The 19,279-nt window shown below is 31.6% G+C and overlaps 1 long non-coding RNA gene across 1 annotated transcript; it reads right to left on the bottom strand.

Annotated features, from left to right (window-relative positions):
* Positions 1-4,564: 4,564 nt before the first annotated feature.
* LOC141701374 (uncharacterized) lies at positions 4,565-5,344 on the bottom strand. The gene is made up of 3 exons (XR_012566758.1): positions 4,954-5,344; positions 4,805-4,886; positions 4,565-4,726 (listed from the first exon to the last, which is right to left on the bottom strand). It is a non-coding gene; the product is annotated as an uncharacterized LOC141701374 (long non-coding RNA).
* Between the last annotated feature and the right edge of the window lie 13,935 nt (positions 5,345-19,279).

Raw genomic sequence — 19,279 nt, 5'->3', positions numbered from 1 at the left:
AGTAATTTCAAAGCATGCATTTGATTACATGTCTAGTTTCTATCTGAATGCAACGAAGAGATATCTTTCGATTTCTTCATATTTTCCAGTAAAATTGATATATTTCTAAGAATTTGAAATTGTAACGGATGTTGATTATTATTTTAAGTCACCTGTTTGAAGTTATCATTCTACTTACAGTTTTATGTTTGTGGTAATCAAATTCTCAACTTTGATAAAATAATATTGGTCTAAGTAACTATAAATTCATAAAAACATATTAGTAGACTGATTAAACATGTTTCACAAAGCATGATTTTGATAAATTTCTCATTACATCATTTGTAAACCATGATAGTAGAGCGATTAAACAAAATGTTCCACTTATGGATAAGTATTACATAATTATACCTATTTCTTCATTACATGCCAACAAATACAGGAGTAGCCTGCCAACAAATATTGGCATCTCCAACATTATTTGATTGCTCATCCTCCATGCAATTCCTAAAATCTTGTACAAAACAAACAGTACTTGTTTAATATTGCAATACTGCTTATTGAAGAACTAAAGAATTACTATCTTAAGAAAGTAAAATACATTCTCCTTAGTGTAGCTGCAATTTCTGTATTTGGATTTGTGTTAATCCTTGTAGCTTGAGTGTTACACATAAATATTTCGTTCAATTGTTTGGCAAACATAATTTTGCAGCTAGTCATTGCAAGTACAACGGGTTGTTCTGTTGCTTCAATTAGTGCAACATCAAGTAATGGAGCCAATTTACCCTTGAATGTAACATTTACTTTTGTGCTACCAAGAAGCATAATCCAGTTCTATAATGAAATATAAGCATATGTGTCAATGTTAGGAGGATAAATGAGAAATAGTAGAGCAAATTATGCTTACATTGAATCAGTTATACAGAAGTTTATTCGCGAAACATTAGTTTTTCCTGGAATTGTTGTTTTCTCTGTGGGTTCAACCGAGTAAAAATTCCAACAACATCTACAAATTATTTACGTAACATTCTTAATTAACTAAATTAAATTTTTAATCTTAAAAAATTATTTAAAGAGATACGTGTAATAGTTATACCAATGCAATGAAGAACATTTTCCTGGAATTCACTAATCGCCGCGAGTTCCGTAAATTGCCAGACATTAGTTGGAATATTTGCATGTACATTGTGCAACGCTGTAGCTTTTGTTAAGTTAGACTGTAGTATAAACTTGTCATCCTTGAAACATCTTGCTGCCTCTGTTGGTTCATAATATTTGACAACAAAATTTCTAATCTCATACGCATGGCTTTCAATGAATTTTTTATCAAAATAATGCAACACTGTCTCACCAACGAATGCACGAATTCGATTATGCTGCTCAAAAAAACGAATGTAGATGCATTAAAATGAACAATGTGGAAAATTATCAAAGTAAAGATTTATAATTTTTTTAAATAATTGAACTTACTTCTTCATCCACCAGGATCAGGTTTAATGCATTGCGATGTCCGGTGGAAAAATTCCTATCACACCACTTACTTGAAACTCGTACTCTAATTCTCCAATTGGATGTTCGCTTTGGCCTTAGATCCCCTATAACATGGGTTGCCATTTTGTACAATTAAGTAGTTTACTTTTACAAATAACAATCAGTTAGAAGTATTGAAAGTTGAGCTTATATAGGCATATTAAAATTAATATTGTACAATAAATGAAGTCAACGGAAGAACCATACATGCATCAACCACTTTACATTATTTAATGTCAAAGTTAACTTCTACTGTCAAGTTTTGAGTTGATGTATAACTGTCTATCATAAAACGGCTGGTAAATAGTAATGTTATTGCTGGTAAGAAGAAATGATATTTTGAAGATTTGTTAAAAGTATTCTTCTTCCAACTTTATTCAACAATCAACTTGACGTTTGCTTCTCTTCTGAGGCTAACGTGTGTGATGTAGTTCTTAATATGAGAATGACATAGCTTTTTTCATAAAGTAATCATAGTTTTGCCGCAGGTCTTACCTACTACTATGTATTTTATATGCTTAACTACTGGAGATATTTGAAATTTCTTTAAGTTCTTTACTTGTATAATGATATTACAGTTTTCCGGAACCAATTAGTTGATGCATATTTCGACAACTACTGGTGCAGTTCAAATTATTGCACTAAATTTAACTTTATATTTTTTTTAAATTTTTTATGTATTCAAACTCTTTGGAAGTTTATTATCTTTTCTTTTTCAACAAAATTACTTAAAAAATGGTTTGCTTTATTATAAATATTTTACCCACAATGTACTACATATTTTCTACCACTTCATTTTCCCTAATTAGAATGACTGAGAAAATATAAGTAAAGCAATATTACTATCGACAATACTATATACATATATATACAATACGCTCAATGTCAAGACTTCGAGCTATATCCGGTATAATTTTTTTAATAATTTAATATTTATTAGCCGTGTCACAAAAATTCAATACTGGGATAGAATTTGGCCAATTCTTCATATATCCGGTATACCTAGACTCCTAATTATTATAAGGTTAATCTGATTATCCTTTATTGGAAATTATATATTAATGCGATTGTTTTAACAACATTATTTAGAGAAAACAGTTCTAAATAAATAGTGATACTTTACACTTTATTTATTTATTTTTTCCAGTAAACGATGCTAATCACTTTTTCGTCGTTGCAACTATTCTGATAATTAGAGATTTTCTCGTCCCTAAAGTTATAAATTTTCAACTTTAATTTGTAGTAAGTACTGTCTTTATTTAAAGACAAATTTTACTTCTACCATTTTTTCTAAAGATTATGACTGTCCAAAAAAATATTGTAAGAAGCCATAATTTATCTCGCAAGTCAACGTCTTATCAATATGTGTTCATAACATACTATAATATAATATAGAAATATTGTAAAATTGATACAAAAAATTATTACTATATTATTTCCTTCGAGGAAGTAGAAAAGCAATTGTAATTTTACATTAATTTGGTACTTTAGATCTGTTGATGGAGTTACAACTTTAAATTGCGCCAAACTCTAGATGACAGTTAAACTAATAAATAATTTATAATTATTTTAAAAATTCTTCAAGCTTTATAATTATTTTAATCATGTATTATAGAAAGGGTCAATTATAATTGGAAATGGTGTAACATTCTAAACAATACATTTTCGTCATCCAGAGAACAGAAAATTCTTATTTAATATTCTACTTATATGTGTAACAATGTGAGTTTTTAAATTTTTACAACCTATAATATTTGAAGAATTACAAATATCATTTAGCATTAGGTCATGCCAAGAAATTGAAGAAAACATAACTCTCTCATTGACGAATTGTGAAAACTACACTGCAAAGTTCAACTGTTCAAAAAATTCAATTTCTGGGCTGATATTATATTTTCCATAGCTTAATATTCTTCCATCGTAACAATTTTTTTTTTCAATATATTGGACTATCACACTTTTCAACATCATTGAATTACCTAGTTCATTCATATTTTTTATATAAAAAATATATCAAAATACATTAATAACATAAGTCCAACATGAAGCATATAAATTAGCAGTCCAATGTAGAACACACCTACGTAGAAGATTCTACAATTTAAGGTAATAATAATTTGAACTCTGGATGTTCATTCACCATCCCAAATACATAGCATAAAAAAAGAAAATTAATTAATATACTTCTTAGTCTTTGAATTTTTTTCCGAAGTCCTTTTGCTCTTTGTTGACGTTTCGGGGGTCTTGAACTTGAGTTGCGACAAACTATCCAAATGATACTTTGATGTAGATGGCTACAATAAGGATAATTATAATCTTTGTAACAATAAGAAATAAAATTAAATCAAACAGATACATGTTAAAAATTACCTCAAGTGGAGAGTCTTGATATTTGTCAATTTCACAACTAAGATTGATCTCTTCAGATTCACATAATAGGCTCATTTCATAAATATCTGTAGCTAGGTAAGACTTGCATGATTTTTCAATGTTAGCCTGTTTAATCAATAGCTTCACACTATATTCCTTGTCTGCAATTTGTTTTAACATCTCCGGAAATATCTTCTCATTACATTCCTATATTATCAAGTATTTGGCATTCAATCGGATTTAATACATGATTAAATTTAAAGGAATAAAAGGTCTACTTTTAAATTAGAATGGCACCTCATCAATAAAGTCATAAACAGTTTTTCCTATCAATGAACGAACTTCCCGATCTTCCAGTATTATGCCAATTTCACTAGTGGAATCCAATGTCTCCGCATATATCCTGAATCTGCATTAACAACTTCAATTAGAAAGAGTCTAGGGTGCAAATAAAATGTTTAAAATATAATTAAAATTAATAATTATTGAAGTTACTTTTTCAGGGGATGTGGAATGTCAGAGTTACACATAACACATTTGAACAACTCATCCATATTTTCATTTTCACGGTAGCATGATGTACACGTACGAAAGAACCATCCCATTCTTGTTGCTACTTTCCAGATTTTGACATTACAGATAACCTCTTTCTACAAATGTTGTCATATTTATAACACATCAGTTACTGAGCATCATATATCAACATAATTCTGCAACTTTCTATAGTATGAATCTTGCCTTTGTAAATTCAGGACCAAGATTCAATATTTCTTCCAAGTTAAATTGTCGGACTTTCTCTACCTTAACACTTGAAAAATCTTCTTCAGAAAAATCACCACTATTGTACCTGATGATCATTTCTATTAATCATATGTTTTGAACATAAAAAATTAAGATGAAACTAATGCAAGTACTATTGAAGTACCTTTGACGAAGTTGAGCAACACTGTGGTGATGATAATTGAGGAAAAACTTTGTAGACCATACATGTCCAACCTGGACTTTTTCTAAAATAGATCGAATGTTTGTTAATCAAAAGTCAAGGATTAAAATATATGCTATGTTCACATGTACCTTCATAAAGATATATCTTTGCGCTAGCAATTATCATGATTATAGGTTCCTCTAGATCATCCTGTAAGATCGTCCTGTAAGTTCTCATCCAACTCCTCAGCAAACTTGTCCCAAAATATAACATCAATAGTGGATCTACATAATAAATCATATATTTATCAACCATTTTTTAGTGTTCATACAATACCATTTATTACCTAATTTCAGTTTTCATTTGAAAGTTTATTAATCAACATGTTTTCAACCTTCCATCGGTTAATCGAAACTTTTGTTGAACCTGGGCTTCTCCATTGCAGTTAATAAGGTGTTTCAAAGGGAGATCTTTTTTAACCAATCCAACAATGTCTGTTGAATACAATTTACAATAAAATCAGTTGAATCGTCATACATGGAAAATAGGCTGCAATAGATTTTGTGTAATAGATTATACCTGTAATATAAACATTTTGCTTTGCCACCTGTCCTAAATCGCCAAGATCAAAGAATCAAATACGTTCTCCTGTATTAAAGTCTGATTCTCAGCAATTTCTTCAATTTTGGTATAAGCAGTAAAAATGATATGTTTATCCGCACGGATGCATCTAAACTTATCAGCAGGTCTATATTCTTTGACAGTGAAGTTAGATATGATATAAATTCTTCCTATGATAAATTCTTCCAGTTTTTCATCAGAAATACTTCCGGGAACAAAAGCATGCATCCTATAATTCTGCATAACAAAAGTTAATTACGTATGATTCACAATATCCATTACATGTAATTGATAGATGACTACATGCTCGATAAATAACAAACCTTATCATCAAGTAACAGCAAGTTGAAGCCTTTAAAAATTTCCCCTTTCAAAGATACTCCACGCCAAAATCTTATAACTCGGACTTTAATTTTCCATTTGTAACTTCCAGGAGAAACAATTCTCAAATCATGAAATATAGTAGACATTGTTGGCGCAAAATATGTATTACAGCTGATGAGTATGGATAGGCTAGTACTACTTTGACATTTATAGTAGAATGGAACATAAGTATTTCATATTTAAGAATTGAACAACTGGTTGTTGGATAAAGTTAATGTTCATGCAGTGTCTTTTTATAATACACTTGATTCCATTTAACATTTTTATTAAAAAACTAAAACCTGTAAAGTACGATATACTCTATAGAATTACAGGAAATATTTAATAAAGCGATTTCAACGATCATAAATATAATAAACTTTACTTTCTATGAATTAACTATGAAACTGCAATAAAGATTTAAAAAACACAACAATTTCGACACGATGATTAAATCAAAGTTTTCAGAGATAGCAAAATAGCAAAATAAAAATTTCTCATAGTACCGAAAATAAACATATTACATATTACAAAATATGGCCTTCAATATTTCAAAAGCGTCCTTCATCAAGAATGATTTTAACAAAAATATAAAAATATATCTCCATAACATCGATTTCACCAAAACGCAACAACATCATCACTGCAAAATTAAACACATGAGCCTAATTCAGAATACAAAAAAATTTGTCTTCATTTATGAAAAAGAATTTTTGTACCATGGTATATACCTTCTCCAGCTTAATGCTCCTATACTTTGTCAAAGGAACATTTTCATCATCAATAAGAGATAATGTATGAGGCTTCTTGCGCGCTTTAGATTTCTTTCCCGGTTCATGTATATTTTTCTTCTGATTCTTAGGAACATGTTCCACCACAAAACAATCCATTTCCTAAAAAACAATCTATGTTATTTTAAATAAAGATTCCTGCAATTTAACATTAGTTGGGCACAATATATGGTCATATTCTGTAAAGTTTCTTACACTTGAATTCACATTCTCTTCAGTATAAGCCTTTGGATCAACATTATTATTGTTCTCATCAACCATTTCAAAACCTTCAAAAATAGAACATGCCTCATACAGTTTGCTAGCACCTTTCAGATTTTCTTCCTTAATGCATAACGTGACAGTGTAGTCTTTTCCCTCAAGCAGTTTTATACATGGAGGTAACTTTGATATAGAACAATCATCCTTAAAAGGTAAAACAAAACATGTTCGTCATTTAATTAAAAAAATTATAAAAATTGTGGAACTCCCAAATAATAAACACAGTGGATTCCAATGTTAAAAATAAGAAATGCTCATGCAAATAACAAATAGCTGGAAATTGAACGTACTTCTGCTTCATCCAACATTACTTCGAAGCAGTTTTGCCGGTCAACTTCTTCAACTCAGCATCTTTGAGTACAACAGGAAGTACTCCAGTTGAATCGGAGAATAACCCACAAATTCTAAACCTGATTTAATATTAAATGTTCACGATTAGTTCGGTAAATTTTAAGTTTCAAATAAAATGAAAAGTCAATTGCTTCAGAGTATACTCAGCAGATACCTTTTCTCAGGGTATGGGTAATATCTCATGCATGCAACATTAGGACATGTATATCTTTTATCTTCCAAGACCAAATCAAGATCACATTTCCAACATACGTAAACAAACCAGTTTGATTCATATTCTACCTTTTTTAAGGTAAGGTGGCAATTGACAATACACTACAAAACATAATTTGTTATAGGATGGAAATTTGATAGTGCGCTTCTAATAACAATATTTCAGTAATGCTTCATAAAATAATATCTTTAAACAAATTACCCCTTTGAAATTTTCGTCAAGCTTACAAATCTGTTCTACATTCTGTAAGAGAACAATGTCATTTTCATCAACATCATCTGGAGTTCTTCGGAAAGTAGGATCCATCATTCTGTTTTTAATATCAGAACTAATATTAGAAGTACTAATTTAACATGTTCATAATATGGTATAAATGAAGCAATCCTAATGTATAAGCAAATATTATTATACTACAATTGTAATTACTTTTTCTGCAAATCCTTTACACTATAGTTGTTGATGTTAATATAGAATCTCGTTGCCGGGTAGTTCGTGAGATAAAGTTCACCTAAATATCAAAGTACAAAATGAAATTAGAAGTTCATTCTCAGGTACAACAATGAATTATAATTTTAAGATTAAGGTTTGATAGAGTTCCCAGAATGTACCTTCGTACTTATTAACTTTAGCACTTGCTATAATAACTATAAAAGAATCATCAGATTGAGCATTCAATTCAGCATCCACCCGTTCGGCAAACTTGTCAAAAAATGTCACTTTCCTCACATAGCTTGTAACGCCCCCAAATCCGGGGTCAGAGGATTTGGTCGTCACTATGAAACCTCAATCCAAATTAACCTGTTTAATCAATAAACAAATGGCAGCGGAAAATATTTATCATCTATGACCCCAAACTAATCCAAGATCTTTTAAGGTTACAGTTCTAGAAACAAGATATCCAAATTCCACAAATAAATTTTTTTCACTTCCTTTTGAAACTCTTTTCAATAATTCTCAATCTCCAAACTTAACCCGCTAGTATAACTTCGAAATGAAGTATACTAGGCCCAAATAAAATACACAACTATAATATAATATAATATAAATAACTTTATACAATAAAACTTACACTAGTCCGCAAACCCTGGACCAACCACCTTCCCAAGAGCTTCTTCTTTACTTCCTCGTATTACGCAGCTAAACAGCTCAAGCTAATCCTCACTGGAGGTTAGATTTGAAAACAGGCAAGTATGAGTGAAAGAAATGCTCAGCAAGATCATTATAACATATATAGGGTCGTTTTGATATAAAACCGACATCTGCATTAGAGCAGAACATTTAGAATCATAGTTGCTGAATCATAAAATTTTAGTTGAGGAATCCCAGATTTAATTCCTTAATTATATTGAAAACCATTTTGATATTTTTGAGCGAAATGCTTCAGCAATACTTTGAATCTTGACGAGAATAAAACTCGTAAAACAGTGTTTACGGAAATATTGTAAACCACAATAACATGAAACAATGATCATGGAATGAATCATAAACTTTACTCAACCGAACTCTTGAAATTAATACTTTCTTTATTGTCATATCAAATTAGATATCAATACGAACTTTGATGCTCACAACACCCATACTGAAGTCAACATCAATCATCTATACTAATACCACCTTTGATATTTAACAACAACGTAAGTATCAGCATAAATCAGAATCTAAATCAAAACTGCATTTCACCATTATTCCAAAACAGAAACAGTTGATAAATCATTTATGCTATGATTATCAAAACAATAAAGAATTTTAGATATCTATTTAGATTGGAACCAATTATGCACTATGTTGTTCCTGATGATCAGTCACGAAACAGCACCGGTATCCCGCAGCCATACCGTAAATATAGGTACTACCTGTATCCCGAAGACATACGGTACCTATAGGGCGCCATAAAAGGCATAACTAGCCTTGAAAGATATTACAGCTGGACCAATATCTCGATCACCTACGCTGTAACCAATAACCAGTAACCATTCCAATCTTAAAACCTTTTTATTGAAAAAGGAGCCGAATCCTTCGACATCCTAAATAATTTTATTCTCCCATTCACTTGGGCAGGAATACTCGCAACCAAATCACTTTTCTCAAAATTCAAAACATTTGTAAATCCGATAATTGGATAAGTAAAATCACTTAGCTACTCTCAACATAGAATAACGGAAGAATACTTTCATAAACAGAATTATTTAATTCAACGATATGTAAAACATTTATTGATTCTAAACTGAGAATAGGGAAAGCAATACTTGCATCAAAAGATTTAAAATAAATATCACTTGAACAATAAGTGATGATAGAGATACTTGCCTTTGGGTTTTAGTGGTTAGTCACACTCGTAAAGACGCATCTATTCTGACATTCTATCTCAAAACATCACCATCTTTCTTTTTAACACTCCATCAATATGTTGCTCCTGCGATTGCTAGAAGCCAGATATCCAATGCCATTCCATCTCATTCTTTATCCAACGTCTTGTCCTGATTAACTCGAACGATCCGCATCTATAATTAAAAGATACACTTTAATCGCCTAAATGATAATTACTCGATGAACTACGCGTCAAAATCCTATCATCTACCCATACGATAGCCCACACATAATTATAACAGACAATCACAGGACTCTTGATCCACATATGCACATAATTCACATAGCACATAAGCACATAATTCATAGATCACATAATTCATATCACATAAGACTCGGTTCATCAAAAGGGTCGACTCAGTACGTTTAAAACAGAAATCGGGTCAAAAATATGATTTTTCGATCAATAATCGACTCAGAATGATTCGTAAAACAAGCGACCTTTCAAAGCAAAAGGATTTGGGTCTCGAAAGTATTTTTATTGAAAGCAGAATATTTTTCTGAGTCTATACGCGTTCGTTTTGTATTAAACGGACGAACGGTTGATTTATTATCAATTTTTGAACATTTTTCGGAATAAAAACAATCTCCGAATCATTTAATAATTAAATAATAGGGCTCGAACACCCGAAAATAATTTTATAAGAATTATTGAGCCTGAAAATAATTCAAAATAATATTTTAAAGCTCGAACTATTTTTCAGAATTTTTAAATCAATTTTAAATAAATAAATCTAATTAAATAATCAATTAAAATTAATTAATAACTAATTAAATTAATTAATCAATTAATATTTAAATTAATTGACTAATTAAATAATTAATTATCAACTAAAATTAATTAACTAAATAATTAAGATTTATTTTTAAATAAAAAAATGATTTTTAGAATTAAAAATATTGATTTTTGGAATTTAAAATAAATACAAACATTTTCTGAAAGTAATTATAAAAAGATAATACAATTTTTGTAAATAATAAAAACAGAAATCCAATTTTTAAATCTTCTGAAAAAGCCAGGGGCTGGTTTGTAAAAAGGACGAAAGAACGATGGCTAAACTGAAGTTTGCCATCGTCTTCCCCAGTTCTGCTCCGGGGGCCGGCCGCCATTAACGGCGGCCACCAAGCTTTCCTGCAAGCCTAATAGTGAACCAAACCCAGTCAAAAACACGGGAAAATCTTCTACAACCCTGCAAGAATTCATCTGCTACAACTAATCATTCAAACCATTGACGAATCGACTGGAAAAGCCAACGGAAAACTCGCCGCCGTTGAAGCCCGATTTTCCGGCCAAACACCAATTTTACACAAACTAACACCAAATTTAATGAAATATATCTCAAAACAAAGCTCAGGTCACGAGTAATATACTGAAATCATTTAATCCAACCCAGGTTTAGCAGAAATAAAAACCCCAAATTCGGGTATAAACCCAAAAATTACGAATTTGAAAATTACCAAACCTCAATTAATTTTGATGCTCAAATCAGATAGAACAGATTGAGAGCTTCATAACGGATATTCATACTTGTGATTTGCTGTTCAATAACACCTTCAAAATTAACTTTGATTTTCAGAATTCTCCAAGAACACCAAGAACACATATTCAAGAAATTTTCAGAAAATCAAACCTTAATTTCTATATGATATTGAACTCTATTTTTGAAGTATAATATACCAAATCGACTAGAAAAACATGCTCTACAACATGGAAGCATCAAATCATATCAATAACATCAAGAACAAATTTTCATAATTTAATTACTAAATAATTCGAATATAAATAAATAAATAAGAAAATTACCATAATTTCTGGGAAGAAACTGATGATTGATTCAGAAAGAGGATTTCGAGAGCTTCGTTTTGATATGCTGCACGCCCGAATCAGAGTTTGATAACGCCTTCATTCGTGTGATTGATTCTCGGAAACGTTTCTGATTCTCGGGTTTTTCTCTGTATTTACGGTATTTTAACTGGTTGCAAATGAATAAACAGAATAAACGAAATAAGAAATAGACTATTTATATTTATGGAATATTGGATCATTCTGGATCGTTTTGGATCGTTAAATTAGTTGCTTAGCCGCTAAGTAACTATAAAAATGATACAATTCAATACCAGAATTGGATAATTATAAAAACCGGGCTTTTTATAAAACACTATATACGAAAATAACGTAAAAATATCCCGTCTCTCGAGAATACGGGTTTTATTGATTACCGAAATAACTATCGTATCGAAAATCTTGCACCGGGCCGTGCACGAGTCAAACCGTAATCCCGATTGAAAAAGTCAAAACACGGAAAATGTCCGGAATTACCAGATTAGGTTAGGAAGGAGTTTTCGGAAGAGTTTCGGGTTTAAAAACGCAGAAACAGTTGAAGTCGGACGATTCCCGGCTTTATAAAATAATTTTGGTAATTATTCAGAAAATAATTAATAATTCATAAATCAATATAAAATCATCTAACAGTCCAAAAATTACCAGAAAAATATCACAATTATCTATATTTTATTGTGTACATATAAAAATTCAAATATTCAAATAATGTCACATCTAAACACCCAAACATCAATTACACTTATTAGATAATTCACCGAAATTCACATAAAAGTCAAATTAATAATTCCAAATAATAATAATAATAATATTTAAATATATGGGATATTACAATCTACCCCCTTATAAGGATTCCGTCCTCGGAATCAGCAGAAGAGAGCACTAAGGGTTTCCTAACCAACTTCCCAATGTTGCATATGCAACTTTTCTTAGAATTTCCAATAACACTGCAATTCTTTATACCACACAGTTACCACTGAAGCTTCACCTTGCAACATTGTTCCATCCACGTCCTTTGACCAATTCCTCAATAGAATCACTTTTACTGATCGCGAGAAAGAAGAATAGAGAGAAAGATAGAGAGAAGAAAAGAAAGAAAGATAGAGAGAGAAATAAAGAAACAGATTGACTTCGTTATACGCCACTGATTTTCTAACCGCATCGCAGTCCACTGTTGCTCTTAGTAATCCTATCACATAACCCTGCTTTGACTTGACCAGCACAACTTAGCTTAACTTGATTGGCATACCTTCGAATATTTGAGATGATGAAACATAGAATTTCAAAGAGAAAAGAATTTGATACCATAACGGAACCAAAATCTGAATTTGAGAAAAAGTATTATTGAAATAAAAGAATAACTGAGAGATCAATATGATCAAATGAACTTGGTATTGCGTGTCCAAATTAAGACACTACAAAAGGTTGTTAACCTTCATGTATTCACAACACACACAAGTGATGGCGTCCCATCCAACTCCTATCACACAGACAGGGATACCTTGTGTCCCCTATAGTTAGGGTTGTTCATCTCATTCAGAATAAAAGAATATGAAAGAAATTGAAAATCAAATGAATAAAGCTGACAAGATTTCAAAGCTGATATTTCTGAAGGAAATGAAATCCAGAGAACAAAATTATGGCACCAAATGAGCAAATGGTGTCACATCATCAAGAAACTATCCACCAAATAAGAAAAGTGGAATTAATTATCATAACTTGACAGAGCTATCAAAACCTAAAAAATAGGCTTCATGACAGGCTCTGGCACATTTAAAACACAATTATGATTGAAAATGAGTGTTAGGGAATATATCCTCTAATAATTACTTCTTTTGAGAGAGGCCAAAAGAAATTATAGAAATAGAAGGTATTGCCAAAGTCTTAATGCTTATCTTCTGTTTGAATTCTTCTGTTGACTCGTCATCCGATTCTCGACACTTCTTCATATTACAGGGATATTGATAATCTTCATCGTCGTCAAATCATAGTATCCTCGAAAGGTTCCACAATAGAAGTTTGTAGCTTCCCGGAGTTCCATCCAGCTCATCACAACCATCTCAAACGAATACGCCTATCTTAACTTACTCGTTGGTACTATATCCGATAGTTCAACAGGAACTCGATATGAGCTCAAACGTCCTCACATAGCTATACACACTCCTACACACTCTCGTTTCTAGTTTACTATAACCTCAGCTCTGATACCAACCTGTAACGCCCCCAAATCCGGGGTCAGAGGATTTGGTCGTCACTATGAAACCTCAATCCAAATTAACCTGTTTAATCAATAAACAAATGACAGCGGAAGATATTTATCATCTATGACCATAAACTAATCCAAGATCTTTTAAGGTTACAGTTCTAGAAACAAGATATCCAAATTCCACAAATAAATTTTTTTCTCTTCCTTTTAAAACTCTTTTCAATAATTCTCAATCTCCAAACTTAACCCGCTAGTATAACTTTGAAATGAAGTATACTAGGCCCAAATAAAATACACAACTATAATATAATATAATATAAACAACTTTATACAATAAAACTTACACTAGTCCGCAAACCCTGGACCAACCACCTTCCCAAAAGCTTCTTCTTTGCTTCCTCGAATTACGCAGCTAAACAGCGCAAGCTAATCCTCACTGGAGGTTAGATTTGAAAACAGGCAAGTATGAGCGAAAGAAATGCTCAGCAAGATAATTATAACATATATAGGGTCGTTTTGATATAAAACTGACATTTGCGTTAGAGCAGAACATTTAGAATAATAGTTGCTGAATCATAAAATTTTAGTTGAGGAATCCCAGATTTAATTCCTTAATTATATTGAAAACCATTTTGATATTTTTGAGCGAAATGCTTCAGCAATACTTTGAATCTTGACGAGAATAAAACTCATAAAACAGTGTTTACGGAAATATCGTAAACCACAATAACATGAAACAATGATCATGGAATAAATCATAAAGTTTACTCAAACCGAACTCTTGAAATCAATACTTACTCTGTTGTCATATCAAATTAGATATCAATACGAACTTTGATGCTCATAACACCCACACTGAAGTTAACATCAATCATCTATACTAATACCACCTTTGATATTTAACAACAATGTAAGTATCAGCATAAATCAGAAACTGAATTTTTTTGGAACACCCATACTGAAGTCAACATCAATCATCTATACTAATACCACCTTTGATATTTAACAACAACGTAAGTATCAACATAAATCAGAAACTTCCACCAGTATAGCTATAGGGATGGAACCAGAAATTTTTTTTGGAAGGCCAAAATATAGAACATGACTTTTGAAGGCAAATTTTTTTGAGACATTATGGATTTGCAAGAACCATACTGTGAATTTATGTGTATAAAACCTCAAAATGTGTAAGGTTTGTGAATATATCTGGGGCACATCAAATTATCTAATATATATATATATATATATATATATATATATATATATATGGAGTTACTCAAATGAGATCCCCAATTATATTGAGATATGAGATCTAATCTCAGCCGTTTATTTTATTTTTTTATAATTTTTTTTAATCCTTACCACACAATTATTGGTCCAATCCAACAGTTTTTTATCCCTCCCTCTCATCGACATCACCCCAACCCGTGCACTCTCCCTCCACCTCCACCACCACCACCTGACGCCGCTGCCGCTCCATCACTCATCGCCGGGCTTTTATATCTCTCTCCTTCCCCGTCCTCTCTCTCTCTATCTCTCTCTCTCTCCATCTTCATACTTTCAAGGAATGAAAAAGAAGCAAAAAGTGCACTAAAAAAACTCAAAAGAAACTTAGGAAATGTGCTGCATTAGTAGCTCTTTTACCATGATGATTAATAGACAAAATCTAAGAAATGCGAACAAGACCACAAGTGTTGAACAAAAACAAGCACATCTCTATTAACATTTCATTCATGTCTCAATAGGTTGAACAAAGTTTATGATAAGCACCAAGACAGAAATTTTCCAACAACAAGGATAAAACAAAAATTATAAGGATACCAGAAATGAAGGTGGTCCTAATCGGTCCAAAGGCAAGACAAGAGGACGGAGGAGTGATCCAGGAGAATGGTGAGTGGATGATGTGGAGAATGTAGCTGACATGGACTTCTGATCAGTAAATACTAAATACTTTATTAATATTTGACGATTTTTTTTAAGTTGGTCGTTTTGAAAATTTTGATTGATGAGTACAGTATACTTTAGCTCAATTGCGTTTACTCTTAACCGTAAAAATATAAAAAGTTTACATGCATTTGGGTGAGTTATCCATCAAAAAGCCCTCCAATGTATATAATTACCTGAGTTCAAATTTTACTTGAGTGCGATTTTACTATTTTTAACATTCTACATCCTCAGTTCTTCAGCATTTTAAGTATCCAATATAAACATTTTTTTACATCCATTCAATTATATAAACATGGGCAAGTTAGCTCAGCTAGCCTGTACTCAGCATCCTTTACAGTTCCCGAATTGATCATTGTCTCTGTTGTATCAAACTACACAGGGACGGATTTTAGGGGGGAATGGGGTGGCCATGGTCCCCTCAAAACCTCCCCACGAGCTTACATTGTTCCAATTATATATATATATATAGGGAGTTGCTCAAATGAGAACCGTGAGATATGAGAACTATCTCAGCCCTCTATTTTAAATTTTTTATAAATTTCTTTTAATCCCCACCACACAATTATTATTCCAACCCAAAAATTTCTTTATCAGTCCCTCTCATCAGTCCCTCTCATCAACACAACCCCAACCTGTGCTCTCTCTCTCCACCTCCACCACCCGATGCCGTCGCCACTCCATCACTCATTTTCGGACTTTCATCTCTCTCTCTCTCTCTCTCTCTCTCTCTCTCTCTCTCTCTCTCTCTCTCTCTCCTTCCCCCTTCCCTCTATCTCTCCCCATCTTCATCCCCTACCTCCAGCACCATCCTCATCGCCGCCGACGTCTTTCACTTGAAAATTAACGACTACAAAGATATACATAGCCTCCGATTTATATTTTTGATCACAAAAATTCCACAAGCCTTTTATCATGTACGGATCTAATTTATTACAAAATTGCATTTTCTTTGTTGTGTATTAGTCTTTTTAATTTAATTGTGGTGATTTTGGCTTGTATTTGGTGATTCTTATGTAATTGGTGGTTTGTATATATGCTCGATGTAGTGATATTGTGATGATTTTTTTTTTAAATGTGGTGTTCTTTAATTAAATTTGGCGGTTTTGGTAATGATATTGGTGATTGGAGTTAATGATGGAGTTAGTGGCTGAATCTGGTGGGTAGAGGAAGTGATCAATTGTGGTGATTTTTTTCTGCGACGGTGATTTTCTGTTTACCGGTGGTCAGATAGAGTGATTTCTGCTATTATGGTGGTGATTTCTTATTATGGTGATTTTTCATTCTCTGGTGGTAAGTGATATTATATTTGACGGTGATGATTATTGGTGGTCGCCGGAAATGTTGGTCGCCTGAAATGGAGGTCGGCGGTGGTTGGAGGCGGCAAGTGGTGGAATTAGAAAGAATAGGGTGATAAAATATTTAAATATTAAAAAATTAATGTGTGGTAAAGTATTAAATAATGTATAAGAATCAGTCGTTATGATTGAATCTCATATCTCACAATAAAACATGTTCTCAGTGGAGTAAGATCCTATATATATAAGCATAAAATGTGTATATTAATAATACTTTTTTTAGTTTTTGAGTTAGTTATAATTTAATTTAGGGACTACAAATGTTACTAACTATTGGAGTACAATGTTGCCAAGTTAATATGAAATTGAGTGAAAATAAAATATTAATATCCATGATGATTTGACAAGGTTAACAACTATTTGGAACATTGTAAGCTCATGAAGAGGTTTTGAGGGGACTATGGCCACCCATGCCCACCTTAAATCCGTCCATGTGTAACTTGATACAATAGAGAAAACAATCAATCCAGAAACTCTGAAGGATGCGGATTACAAATTAGCTGTAGCCTAGCTAACTTGCTCATGTTTGTATAATTGATTGAATGAATGTAAAATGTTGTATTGCATACTTAAAAAATAGAAGAGCGGAGGATGTAAAGTGTTCAAGAAACGCCGGTTGTGATATGTAGTTAACCAGTCAAATACAATAAAGTAAAATTATACATTCAAGTGCTTCTTGATGATAACTCACATAGTGACGAACTCATGCACGCACGATGCTTAACTGTAAAAAACTCTCTATGAACTTATGTAAACTTATTAGTTTTTTATACTAAGGAATTTTCACATGATAACTAGCATTGAGCTAAATCATTACGCCCTTTTTATATGACGTTTTAACTTTTACACACATTTCAATGTTCTTTAACTAGGCAGATAAAGTTTATTTGCACAATTTTCTTTCTATGAATAAAAATAGATAAGTATTTTAATTCACAAAAACAATTTAAAAAATTATATTTCTAAATAAGCGGATTGAAATATGTGTAAAAATTAAAGCGTTATATAAAAAAATAGAGGTTGTATTACAACAAAATTTTGAGTAGAACTACCAACTTAAAAAAGTATTAACTGAAATGAATTAAGTAAAACTTTTACATTGGTTAAATCATTGGTGTGGCTAAAATCTTAACGTAAAAATGACGTATTGAAATAGAGTTTAGCAATGAATTCATTACTCAATTTTGTTTCATCTTCAATTACAGGTCAACAACTAATTTTATTGTTTTAATTATTTAGATATTAAATTAATTTAATTAAAAATTGAACATGCTCATTAATTTGTATGATTATAAAAATATCATATTTTTAATTTAATTTTATTTAATCCAAGTTTAATACAAAAACTCCCGAATCGACTCCAAATCTAACTATGACTCCAACTCGGTCTGAAAATGCGGAACGATAAGGTCTAGTCACAATGAACCAAGGCCTACATATGTTTTTGGGATTTTAGGTATTTCCGATTATTACATGTCTCACTTGAATTTAGGTTTAGGTATAGCCTTGGCTTACCCTCTTATCCACCAAGGACGATAATCCATCGCATTACATGATAATTGATCCACCAGACTACAAGGTAAGTGATTCCAAGCATACAACTTTAAATTGGAGAATTACCTCCAAAGTTTCTCAATGAGGATAACCCATTGAATACAGAAACAAAGCTCTCAATTAGAATAACCCATTTAATAATTAAAAGCTATATCAATAAAAAATAATCTTAAAAGAGAACAAATATATACCAAAAAACTTATATATCAGCATTCAACCAACATATTTCTATATCTACATCTACATCAACATCAAAAACTATCTACTTACAATTACATTCCTAACCTATCTAACTCACTAAAGCCGCATTCCCCAAGCAATTCTCCCCAGATGGATATGCTGCGAAACCATAAATAGTATCAGCTGAAGCAAAGTTGGTAGCATCACATAAAACTTCCACAAAAGCTCTAGTTTCGTCAATGACTTCATAGATCTTACCTTTGTGTTCCCTAGTCGCACATCAATATGAATTAATAATCAGTCTAAAAGCAATACAACCGAATATTTAGCACAAAGCTGAAATTAAAAAGTTATCTCTAGCCGCTATTGCTTTAAAACTTTTACAGTTGAATAAATTCTCTCTCATAATTTGCTCAACAGCTCCG

Source organism: Apium graveolens, unplaced genomic scaffold, assembly GCF_009905375.1.
Source record: "Apium graveolens cultivar Ventura unplaced genomic scaffold, ASM990537v1 ctg3791, whole genome shotgun sequence".
Taxonomy (NCBI): Eukaryota; Viridiplantae; Streptophyta; class Magnoliopsida; order Apiales; family Apiaceae; genus Apium; species Apium graveolens.
Note: the sequence above shows the minus strand (reverse complement) of the source record. Positions and strands in the feature narration are given on the sequence as shown.